The sequence below is a fragment of the Phacochoerus africanus genome, chromosome 11 (assembly GCF_016906955.1).
Source record: "Phacochoerus africanus isolate WHEZ1 chromosome 11, ROS_Pafr_v1, whole genome shotgun sequence".
Lineage (NCBI taxonomy): Eukaryota > Metazoa > Chordata > Mammalia > Artiodactyla > Suidae > Phacochoerus > Phacochoerus africanus.
Genome location: NC_062554.1, coordinates 88,924,240 through 88,937,621, shown reverse-complemented (window position 1 = coordinate 88,937,621; position 13,382 = coordinate 88,924,240). Strand labels below are relative to the sequence as shown.

General features: G+C 38.5%; 1 protein-coding gene across 1 annotated transcript in view; it reads right to left on the bottom strand.

Annotated features, from left to right (window-relative positions):
• The window catches only part of ABCB5 (ATP binding cassette subfamily B member 5), a 120,108-nt gene that overhangs the window by 66,966 nt on the left and 39,760 nt on the right, over nt 1–13,382 (bottom strand). The window lies entirely within an intron of this gene.

The window sequence follows — 13,382 nt, the reverse complement described above, 5'->3', positions numbered from 1 at the left end:
TATTAGAATACATGGTCTAAATACTCCAACTACAAGTAAACAAATCAGTGGTGGTCAAGAGTCAGGGTAGGAGGGAGAGCCCATATTGACACAGCTATGTCACCAACTGGCTTAATGATCTTCACAGCACTATCAAATGTTTCTTAAAAGAAATTAATGTGTATGAAATTTAATTAAAAAATATGAAAGGGCACACATAACACATCACGCTCAAAGGAGAATGTGGGGAAAGAGAATGTAAAATCAAACAATTAGGAGAGTGCAACTAGAAAAGGTCTGAGAATGGTATATAGACTCCTGTGAGTCACAAGGAGTGAATAAGAATCACAAGGTTTTCTAATGCAGATTTGTATCATTCTAGCCCTTCTCCTCTTTATAGAGGGATTCACAGGAATTTTTTAATCTACGTATCTTCTCATATTTCTTACAAGGCATTGCATATGGAGTGGGTTACTTATCTGCAAAAGTTCATGCTATTGTCTGACACCTGAAAACTGACACTAAGGGATGATCATTTCTGTAGCTGTGCCTTAGTGTACACTAATGCTCCCCAGAATGGAACAGCCTGCACTTACCCATATATATCATCTTCACTCTGCCAGGCTAGTGGCCTAAACTACAAATACTTCCTTAAAATATATATTAAGTTGCAATTTAATTTATTATATCATGAATTAGTGTCTGAGTATATCAAATTAATTACAGAAATGCCTAGTCCTTTAAAAGGGAAAACTTCTCCAAAAGCCTATAAAATGAGCCTGCAAGTACCATACATACTTAAGATACTACAAAGTACACTACAAGAATACAACTCCATTCCTAATGAATGTGATCTAAAACTGATGTAATAGCCATAGAGAACAACAAAAAGTTCATCACTAATTGTTTCAGATTTAAAACTGAGGAAGAAATTCTGGAAGTCAAGGTCTCCTAGAAAACTGATCAGAGAAATCTGAGCTGATGCTTTGTCTTTTAGCAAGAATTACTGAGAAGATAAGAAGGTGATCCAACCCATTCCACTGCTTTTTTTTTTTCAGATGCCTAGGTATGGTAGATTTTCAATGTCTTTGATGCTACCATTTCTTCTAGAAAGTATCAATTTGAAAGAATTTCCTAGCATCTCCTCTCCTCCTTCACTGTTTATACAAAGCTAAAAGTCAAACAATTAGGTATTTGACCAAAGAAAGGCCAACAGATCTCTACTTTATATTTTGCTGGCATTTTCTGATTACTTCACAATTCCACACACAATCATAAGTCATCAGGTAATTAGCTTGGATTCTGAAATAGAAGGTGCTTTAAAACATCTCTTCTAGAATTGCTAGACAGAGATAAAGGCTTGAGGAGACCAGGTAGCTTCTTACAATTGGTGGCCATGGGTGGGCAACAGATCAATGCAAAGCTGTGAGCATTTGAGAGGGCCTGCATATGACTACTGGATCAATTAACAGGGGCAATACACTTTCCAGAGAAGCCTGAAACACAGAGTTCTAAAGTCTTACACTAAGCACTAGGTAGGAAACCTGTGGCAACACAAGTTCCCACTGACTGCCTCCCAGACGGTTGCCTCTGATGGATCTGCGGCCCTCTGATGGACATATGCTCCATGATGCAGTCCTATGGTCTTGAAGATCTTTTTTAAGCTGGAAAATCCTTTCATCAAATGAAAGCACACATAGAAACTTGATATATTTAAATAAGCCCTACAGATTAATGAGTAACTTCTCTCTCTCTCTCTCTCTTTTTTTTTTTTTTTTGTATTTTGTCTTTTTAGGGCCACACCTGCAGCATATAGAGGTTCCTAGGCTAGGGGTCTAATTGGAGCTACAGCCGCCGGCCTCTACCACAGCCACAGCAACACCAGATCCAAGCTGTGTCTGCGACCTACACCACAGCTCACGGCAACACCGGATCCTTAACCCACTGAGCAGGGCCAGGGATTGAACCCAAAACCTCACAGTTCCTAGTCAGATTTGTTAACCACTGCGCCACAACAGGAACTCCCATTCTCACTTTTAAATAACAAAAACAAGTTAACGACTGGGGATAATGAAATTATTTACAGTCACTGAAAACGCTTTTCCTTCATTTAACCTTATTAACAAGCTAATAAAGTGGAGAAATTTACAACAAAAAGTAATGATGAAGTAAATGGCAGATAAAGAGAGAAAATGCTATAGTAATTAGCTCATCTTTATTCCAGGGGAAAATAATAGCTTATCTAGCCCAGAGCACTGACCAATAAATACTATACTAAAGATATTTTACTTTGTAGCAGTTAGAGAAATCAATATTTTATATAGGAATTTTCCTTATTTGTAGGGGAGGACAAACCTAGGAATAATTAAAATTCACAGAAGTCACTAAGATATTTATCCATATCATGAGGAAATATTTTGCTATATTTTAAAGAATTTTATTATTTTTTAAAGACTTTCGCTAAGTAGTAAGGATTTAAAATCATTTGTGGAAGAAAAATTCACTAGCTAGATAGATGATAGGATCAAAATAAGCAGCTTTTTAAAAGGACAAAAATGAATCCATTATAAGCCTACATGGGAGCCTCAATCTGGGGTACGTTTTCTGGTTATTTTCCAAAAAGGCAGTGTGGTCTTGGGAAGAAGATTTTTTTTTTTTAAATAAAAATGCTGGTAAAATACACAGAACATGAAATTTAGCAATCTAATTATTAAAACAAAAATTTTAATTGACATATACCTTACTTATAATATACTAGTTTCAGTTCTACTTCCTAGTGACTCAATATTTTTATAGATTATACTCCAATAAAGTTTTTGTAAAATATTGCCTATATTTGCTGTGCTGTCCTTCTAACCATTTTTAAGGGTGGGGTCCTCCTTGTGAGGCCAGTTCCTTCTGTAATGCTCAGGCTTAGATCATTTTTTTTTGTGTGTGGTAAAATTACCAAAATTTTAAAATAATTTTAACATTTTAGGTGTATAATTTAGTGGTTTCAAGTACATTCATATTGTTGTGGAACCATCACCACCCTCCATTCTCCAAAGTCACATACTGAAACTCTATTCCCTTTAAACAACTTACAATTTTTCCCTTCCCTTAGTCCCTGGTAAACTCTATTCAACTTTCTGTCTACGAATTTTACTAGTCTAGGTGTCCCATATAAGTGTAATCATACAATATTTGTCTTTTTGTGTCTGTCTTATACCAATTAGCATACATCTTCTAAGGTCATCCACATTGTAACATGTGTCAGAATTTCCTTCCTTCTTTTTTGGAGTTCCCGTTGTGGCTCAGTGGTAATGAACCTAACTAGTAGCATGAGGATTCAGGTTCAATCCCTAGCCTCACTCAATGGGTTAAGGATCTGGCACTGCCATGATCTGTGGTGTAGGTCACAGATATGACTCGGATCTGGTGTTGCTGTGGCTGTGGTGTGGAGGGGCAGCTGTAGCTCTGATTCCACCTCTAGCCTGGCAACTTTCATTTACTGACCATGTGGCCATAAAAAGCAAACAAACAAACAAACAAAACCCTCTTCCTTTTTAAGACTGAGTACTATTCCATTGTTTATATATACCATATCTTATTCATTCCTCATCTGCCAATGGACATTTGCTTTGTTTCTATCTTTTGGCCATAATGGGTATGGCCATTACTGTATACCATAAACATTAGCATACCCATATCTGTTTGAGCTCCTTCTTTCAATTTTTTGGCTGCATACCCAAAAGTGGAATTGCTAGACCATATAAGTAAGTCTATGTTTAATAAGAGGCTAGTTTCGAAGAATGATCTGGTTTCAAATTTATCTTCAGTCCCTAGCAGATATATAATCTTGAGGCAATACACCATGGTGATTATGCAAATGAACCAGAGGGCTGATTATCTGGGTCCAGGTTCTGACTTCACTGCTTTCCAGCTGTTACTTCGGTGTGTACATTCATAAAATAGGAAAATAAATGTATGAACTCATCGGGATCTTGTAAGGATTAGTTATTATCATCCATGTGTTCCTTTATTACACCTAAAATAATGACTTATGAATGGCTTAGAGGAATCTATAAACCCCTCAATATTATATATAAATCTCTATGTATATAAAATCTACAAAGCGCATTTGTAGATTTTTCTGAAGAGATACAGTGTTTGATTCTGCCCTTTTTAAAGGGGCTTTTCAAAGGTTCTCCATTGATGTAGGGTCACTGAAACTCAGTTAATAATAATTATTCCTTAGACGTGCATACAACTTTTAATATTTCAAAGGCTTTCACAAACTTTATCCTAAAATAAATGTGAGCTTCCTCTGCTTCACCTGGGGCCTGCAGGTGTTCACCACCATGCCTCCTCGTAGTAGGACAGCCTGGAAGCTGTTGCATTGGCATGTCGGGTCCAAATCAGTAGCAGAGTGGAACTTCATAGCTTGTGGCATAGATCTTTACCCACTGACCCTAGGTCTTCCTCTTAAACAAGATTAGTGAAGCCAAACTGGATTTTAGCAAGCCTAAACTAAGAACTCCAAAAAAGAGCACTTTGAGTCTTGGAACTATTCTATATCACCCTCATCCAAATACCATTCAGCAAATATTTATTGGTTGTCTAATAAAGGCCAGACATTGTTCTATTGCAGGATACACTGCAGTTAATCAATTAATGCCTTTGACAACAGAGAGTAGATATTCCAGCAGGGAAAGTGAGAGAAACAAACAAAACAAATAAATAAGTAAATAGTATGTTAGTTGATGAAAACTGCTATCGTATGTTTAAGGTACAGCCAATGTGGAGTAGAGTGCTGGAATGTCAAACTCCAGAAGGAGCTTAATGCCTAACTCCACAGAACTCTGTAGCTATCGTAAGGAATTAGAGTGAAAAGTGAGATAAGGAGTCACCTAAGATTAAAACAGAAGCACAACATGATCAAATTTACATTTTAATAACATCATCTGGTTGCTGTGTTGAGGACAGACTGAAGTGGATATAAGAGATAGCTATTACAGTAATCCAAGTGAGGACAAGAGTGATATTTCCCTCATGCCCCATTTCAGTCAAAATCTATCCCTTGCTCCAGTAAACTATTGATTTGATTCCTTTATCAATCAAATTGATAGATTAGTTTTACTGATTTCAGAGATTCAGGTAAAAGGAAGACAACGGGAGAGGAAGGGTTGGGGGGATATGTGAAGGCTGGGTGTGGAGAGAGGTGGATGCAGCATTTACCAGTAAAGAAGAATACATTTAATTGTTCCTTCTTTTTGGTTAGTGGTTTACATGATATTTTGAGGTATAAAAATCTGCTAACTGCTGTGGGTTAAGCCATATCATGTCACTGGGTCTGAGAGTTCTTAGGCAGAACACAAATGATACCTGTTGGAAGTTTAGGTGAGGTCCTTAGGAGGGGACCTCTTTAAAGGCTTGATTCTATAATAGCCATCTGTGTGGTGAGTGTAAAGGGAGCTCTCATGGCACTGGTGTCTTCATTTCCTTGCCTGTGTTTTAATTCTCTTTACCACAAGTCAATTATATACTGAGGCATATATATTTAATCTAGTTTATCATACTACTTGTCACTCCATTTGCTACCATCTACCCTCACCCCACAAAAGATCAGCAAAGCCTACCTAAAGCAGACAATGCTGATTTAATTCCTCTCTTTAAAAACTGGAAAACAGGAGTTCCCGTCATGGCTCAGCAGGAACGAGCCCGACTAGAATCCATGAGGATGTGGGTTTGATCCTCGGTCTTGCTCAGCAGGTTAAGGAGCTGGCGTTGCTGTGAGCTATGGGGTAGGTCACAGACGTGGCTCGGATCTAGCGTTGTTGTGGCTGTGGTGTAGACACCCTGATTGGATCCCTAGCCTGGGAATTTCCATATGCTGCGGGTACAGCCCTAAAAAGACCAAAAGAACCCCAAAAAACTGGAAAATAGCAACAGTAATTGAATATATAAATACACAATATGTATATATAAATGTATATTTATATATTTATAAAATATGTACATATTTTATATATATTTAAAATACTCGGAGCAATAGTTTATAAATATCTTGCATCCTTCTCTTTTCACTTTTTTTTTTGTCTTTTTGCTATTTCTTTGGACTGCTCCCATGGCATATGGAGGTTCCCAGGCTAGGGGTCTAATGGGAGCTGCAGCCCCCGGCCAGAGCCAGAGCCACAGCAAAGTGGGATCCGAGCCGCATCTGCAACCTACACCACAGCTCACGGCAATGCCGGATTGTTAACCTACTGAGCAAGGGCAGGGATCGAACCCACAACCTCATGGTTCCTAGTCGGATTCATTAACCACTGCGCCACGATGGGAACTCCCCTCTTTTCACTTATGTTACAGATTTCATTTTAACCAGTGAGAAAAATATTTGTTAGTTTATTATGTCACTAAGCAACTATTTTAAAGTCTGAACAAGGTGGGATTGACTGAAGTTATTAACATTTTGGAGACAATGGACACAACATCTAACCTCTAACCAATGTCAGAGCCGATTATAATGTATTTTTAAAAAATCTTGCAGCAAGAGAAAAACAGAATGTTACCTACAAGGGAACCTCCATAAGATTATCAGCTGACTTCTCTACAGAAACACTACAGGCCAGGAGGGAATGGCAAGAGATATTTAAAGTGCTAAAAGGAAAAAATATGCAACCTAGAATACTCTATCCAGCAAGAATATCATTTAAAATAGAAGGGGAAATAAAAATTTTTTCCAACAAACAAAAACTTAAAGAATACTGCAACACAAAACCCAGGTTAAAGGAAATATTGAAAGGGCTTCTCTAAACCAAAAAGAAAGGAAGGAAAGGGAAGAAAAAAGAAAAGAAAAAAAAAAAAAAGAAGAAGAGGAAGAACTAGGACTGAGGAAACCGCAGTCAGAGAGCAGTCACTCAAATAAGCCAGCATACAGATTTAATCATGAACATGCTTCAAACAAAATAAAATTAAAAAGAAAAAAAGAAAAAAGAGTCATCAAAACCATAAAATGTGGGCAAGGGATGTTAGGAAGTAAATAACCCATTTAGTTTGTTTGTTTGTATGTTTCTCTTCTTAATTTTAATATAGTAATGAAGTGTTTGAACTTACAGGACCGCCAGGCTAAAACACACAATTTTTTTTTTTTTGTCTTTTGTCTGTTGTTGTTGTTGCTATTTCTTGGGCTGCTCCTGCGGCATATGGAGATTCCCAGGCTAGGGGTTGAATCAGAGCTGTAGCCACCGGCCTACGCCAGAGCCACAGCAACGCGGGATCCGAGCCGCATCTGGAACCTACACCACAGCTCACGGCAATGCCGGATTGTTAACCCACTGAGCAAGGGCAGGGACCGAACCCGCAACCTCATGGTTCCTAGTCAGATTCGTTAACCACTGCGCCATGACGGGAACTCCTAAAACACACAATTATGGGAAGGGGTTAGCATACTTAAAAAACAGGGCAACCACAAGCCAAAACCAAATATTGCATTTGCAAAAAATGAAAAAAAAAAATACCACTCAAGCAGTATATACAGGAGACCATCCAACCAAAAAAAAAAAAAAAAAAAGAAAGGAAGAATGGAGAACCACAGAATCAACTGGCACATGAGGTTCAAATGGCAATAAATAATCATCTATCAATTATCACCTTAAATGTCAATGGAACTGAACGCCCCAATCCAAAAGACACAGAGTGGCTGAGTGGATAAAAAGGCAAAAACCTTCAATATGCTTGCCTACAAAGAAACTCACCTTAGGACAAAAGATACATATAGATTGAAAGTGAAAGGGTGGGGAAAAATATTTCACGCCAATAGACATGACAGAAAAGCAGGAGTCGCAACGCTCATATCAGACAAAATAGACTTTAAAACAAAAGACATAAAGAAAGACAAAGGACACTACTTAATGATTAGGGATCCATCCAGGAGAGGATGTTACTATCGTCAACATATATGCCCCAAATACAGGAGCACCCAGATACATACACAAATATTAACAGACATAAAGGGAGATATTGATGAGAATACAATCATAGTAGGAGACCTTAATACCCCCCTCACATCAATGGACAGATCCTCTAGACAGAAAACCAATAAAGCAACAGAGATCCTAAAGGAAACAATAGAAAAGTTAGACTTCACTGATATCTTCAGGACCCTACATCCAAAAAAAGCAGAGTACACATTCTTCTCAAATGCTCATGGAACATTCTCAAGAATCGACCACATATTGGGACACAAAGCTAATCTCAATACATTTAGGAGCATAGAAATTATCTCAAGTATCTGCTCTGACCACAATGCCATGAAATTAGAAACCAACCATGGGAAAAGGAAAGAGAAAAACCTACTGCATGGAGACTAAACAACATGCTACTAAAAAACCAATGGGTCAATGAGGAAATCAGAAGGAAATTAAAAACTACCTTGAAACAATGATAATGAAGACACCAACCGCTCAAAATCTATGGGATGCTGCGAAAGCAGTGCTCAGAGGGAACTTTATAGCAATACAGGCCTTTCTCAAAAAAGAAGAAAGATCCCAAATGGACAACTTGACCCTCCACCTAAAGGAATTAGAAAAAGAAGAACAAAAAAGACCTAAAGTCAGCAGAAGGAAGGAAATTATAAAGATCAAAGAAGAAATCAATAAAATAGAGACTCAAAAAACAATAGAGAAAATTAATAAAACCAAGAGCTGGTTCTTTGAAAAGGTAAACAAATTGACAAACCCCTGGCCAGGCTCACTAAAAAGAGGAGAGAAAGAACCCAAATAACCAAAATTATAAATGAAAAAGGAGAAATCACAACGGATACAGCAGAAATACAAGAAACCATAAGAGAATACTATGAACAACTATATGGCAACAAGTTTGACAATCTGGAAGAAATGGACAATTTTCTAGAATCTTACAGCCTTTCAAAACTGAACCAAGTAGAAACAGACCAACTGAACAGACCGATCACTAGAAATGAAATGGAAGAGGTCATAAAATCACTCCCTACAAATAAAAGTCCAGGACCAGATGGCTTCACAGGTGAATTTTATCAAACATATAAAGAGGAACTGGTGCCCATCCTCCTTAAACTCTTTCAAAAGGTTGAAGAAGAAGGAATACTCCCAAAGACATTCTATGATGCCACCATCACCCTCATTCCAAAACCAGACAGAGATACCACCAAAAAAGAAAACTATCGCCCAATATCATTCATGAATATAGATGCAAAAATTCTCAACAAAATCTTAGCCAACCGAATCCAACAACATACCAAAAAGATTATACACCATGACCAGGTTGGGTTCATCCCAGGTTTACAAGGATGGTTCAACATACGCAAATCAATCAACGTCATACACCACATTAACAAAAGAAAAGTCAAAAATCATATGATCATCTCAATAGACGCAGAAAAAGCATTTGACAAAGTCCAACATCCATTCATGATCAAGACCCTCGCCAAAGTGGGTATAGAGGGAACATTCCTGAGCATAATCAAAGCCATTTATGACAAACCCACAGCAAATATAATACTCAATGGGGAAAAACTGAAAGCCTTCTCACTCAAATCTGGAACAAGACAGGGATGCCCACTCTCACCACTGCTCTTCAACATAGTTTTGGAAGTCCTAGCCACAGCAATTAGACAAACAAAAGAAATAAAAGGCATGCATATAGGAAGAGAAGAGATAAAACTGTCACTGTACACAGACAACGTGATACTATACATAGAAAACCCTAAGGACTCAACCCCAAAAACTACTTGAACTGATCAACAAATTCAGCAAAGTAGCAGGCTATAAGATGAACATTCAGAAGTCAGTTGCATTTCTGTATACCAGCAATGAAATATTAGAAGAGGAATACAAAGATATAATACCTTTTAAAATTGCACCTCACAAAATCAAATACCTCGGAATACACCTGACCAAGGAGGTAAGGACCTATATGCCGAGAACTATACAACTTTAATCAAAGAAATCAAAGAAGATGGAAAGAAATGGAAAGATTATTCCATGTTCCTGGATTGGGAAAATCAATATTGTAAAAACGGCCATACCACCCAAAGCAATCTACAGAATCAATGCAATCCCTATCAAATTACCCAGGATATTTTTCACAGAACTAGAACAAACAATCCAAACATTTATATGGAACAACAAAAGACCCAGAATCGCCAAAGCAATCCTGAGAAACAAAAACCAAACAGGAGGCATAACTCTCCCAGACTTCAAGAAATACTACAAAGCCACAGTCATCAAAACAGCGTGGTACTGGTACCAAAACAGACAGACAGACCAATGGAACAAAATAGGGAACCCGGAAATAAACCCTGACACCTATGGTCAACTAATCTTTGACAAGGGAGGCAAGAACATCAAGTGGGAAAAAGAAAGTCTATTCAGCAAGCATTGCTGGGAAACCTGGACAGCTGCATGCAAAGCAATGAAATTAGAACACACCCTCACACCATGCACAAAAATAAACTCAAAATGGCTGAAAGACTTAAATATATGACAGGACACCATCAAACTCCTGGAAGAGAACATAGGCAAAACACTCTCTGACATCAACATCATGAATATTTTCTCAGGTCAGTCTCCCAAAGCAATCGAAATTAGAGCAAAAATAAACCCATGGGACCTCATCAAACTGAAAAGCTTTTGCACAGCAAAGGAAACCCAAAAGAAAACAAAAAGACAACTTTCAGACTGGGAGAAAATAGTTTCAAACGATGCAACAGACAAGGGCTTAATTTCTAGAATATATAAGCAACTTATACAACCCAACAGCAAAAAAGCCAACAATGCAGTGGAAAAATGGGCAAAAGACCTGAATAGACTGTTCTCCAAGGAAGCTATGCAGATGGCCAGCAAACACATGGAAATGCTCAACATCCCTGATTATGAGAGAAATGCAAATCAAAACTACCATGAGATACCACCTCACACCAGTCAGAATGGCCCTCATTAATAAGTCCACAAATAACAAGTGCTGGAGGGGCTGTGGAGAAAAGGGAACCCTGCTGCACTCTTGGTGGGAATGTAAACTGGTACAGCCACTATGGAGAACAGTGTGGAGATACCTTAGAAATCTATCCATAGAACTTCCATATGACCCCGCAATCCCACTCTTGGGCATCTATCCGGACAAAACTCTCCTTAAAAGAGACACGTGCACCCGCATGTTCATTGCAGCACTATTCACAATAGCCAGGACATGGAAAGAACCCAAATGTCCATCAGCAGATGATTGGATTTGGAAGAGGTGGTATATATACACAATGGAATACTACTCAGCCATAGAAAAGAATGACATAATGCCATTTGCGGCAACATGGATGGAACTAGAGAATCTCATCCTGAGTGAAATGAGCCAGAAAGACAAAGACAGATACCATATGATATCACTTATAACTGGAATCTGATATCCAGTACAAATGAACATCTCCTCAGAAAAGAAAATCATGGGCTTGGAAAATAGACTTGTGGCTGCCTGATGGGAGAGGGAGGGAGTGGGAGGGATCGGGAGCTTGGGCTTATCAGACACAACTTAGAATAGATGTACAAGGAGATCCTGCTGAATAGCATTGAGAACTTTGTCTAGATACTCATGTTGCAACAGAAGAAAGGGTGGGGGAAAAATGTAATTGTAATGTATACATGTAAGGATAACCTGACCCCCTTGCTGTACAGTGGGGAAAAAAAAATAAAAATAAAAAAAATCTTATATATGGTATGTCAATTATATCTCAATAAAACTAGAAAAAAAATCTATGTAATTTGAGACGGCTAAGTGTAATCATTCTCAGTACATGCAACCCCGAGGTAAGTAAACATTACAATTAATAAACACAATTTAAGGATATTCTATAGACAGAGTCCTGGCCTAATTTCTAAGCATAAAAAATGAATAAAGTATGAGCCATGCTTTTGAGGGAATCATCACTTCCTTTTCACTAAAATGAACCAAATTGGCAGAGTGTCCACAATAAACATGGATTTTCATATCACTTGTTTAATTTATGAAATTAAGAAATATGAGCACTCTCATCACGGGATAGAAACTAGGATAAAAACTTATAAAATCTGATTTGGGGGAGTTCCTATCGTGGCTCAGTGGTTAATGAATCTGACTAGGAACCATGAGGTTGTGGGTTTGATTCCTGGCCTTGCTCAGTGGGTTAAGGATCCGGTGTTGCCATGAGCTGTGGTGTAGATTGCAGATGCGGCTAGGATCCCGTGTTGCTATCAATCTGGCATAGGCTGGCAGCTACAGCTCTGATTAGACCCCTAGCCTGGGACCCTCTATGTGCTGCAGAAATGGCCTTAGAAAAGGCAAAAAGAAGAAAAAAAATCTGATTTGGAAGTTAATAACGGTAACTAATACATTTTTCAATAAGCAGAGGGTACTCTGACTGCCAGTATCCATTTCTGGTCACCTAAATCAGTATTTAAAAAAGAAAAACCTGTAATTTTTTTAGACAGAAAAACACAACATATTTTCAGACAAGCTCAAAGTAAAACGTGCCATTATGCCTTCTAAAGAGTTTGAAGGCCATGATTTCAAAAAAGGTATGGCCATTGAAAAAAACATTCTGTGGTTTTCATACCACCATCATTAACTATCCTCCCAAACACAGTGCAGTTTGGTAAAGGGCCATGACTGCATTGTGGTCATGAAGCATGTGCTGCAGCTTGCAGTGAGCAGAAAGCCAGTGTGAGGTTTGAGGGCCCGGGGCTGTTGAAGGAGGATAGATAAAGGTCAAGGCAAACCATGCTGTATGCTTCTCCACTTGAAGTGAAATTAAGTTAAATTGTGCACTCTGGGGTTGCCCTAAAGAGGAAAAGTGGTCAGAAAAGAGAATCCCACAGGTGTGTATAAGGATTGTGTAAAGGAAAAGGGATGAATAATTGTGATAGTGGTAGGGTGTGGGGATACTCTGGGGAGATGGAAAGTGCAGACCTGCTGAAATGGAGGTACATATGGAATGACTACTTGGTTATGAGCCTCTTATTTTATTTTTTGTCTTTTTAGGGCCATACCCTCGGCCTATGGAAGTTCCCAGGCTAGGAGTTGAATCGGAGCTGCAGCTGCTGGTCTACACCACAGCCACAGCCACAGCCACAGCCACAGCAATATGCGATCCAAGCCCTGACTGCGACCTACACCACAGCTCATGGCAATGCCAGATCCTGAACCCACTGAGTTGAGGCCAGGGATCTAACCTGCTTCATCAGGTTTGTTACCGCTGAGCCACAACAGGAACTACGCCTCTTATGTATTTTTAACACCAAGGATAACACCTTCTCTTCTCCTCCAAATCACTTTATATAATTATCATAGGAGTTTTTACAAAGATGAAGTCCTACACCCATACCTTAAGGAGGGCTTTGAAATTAATAAATAATCTACTA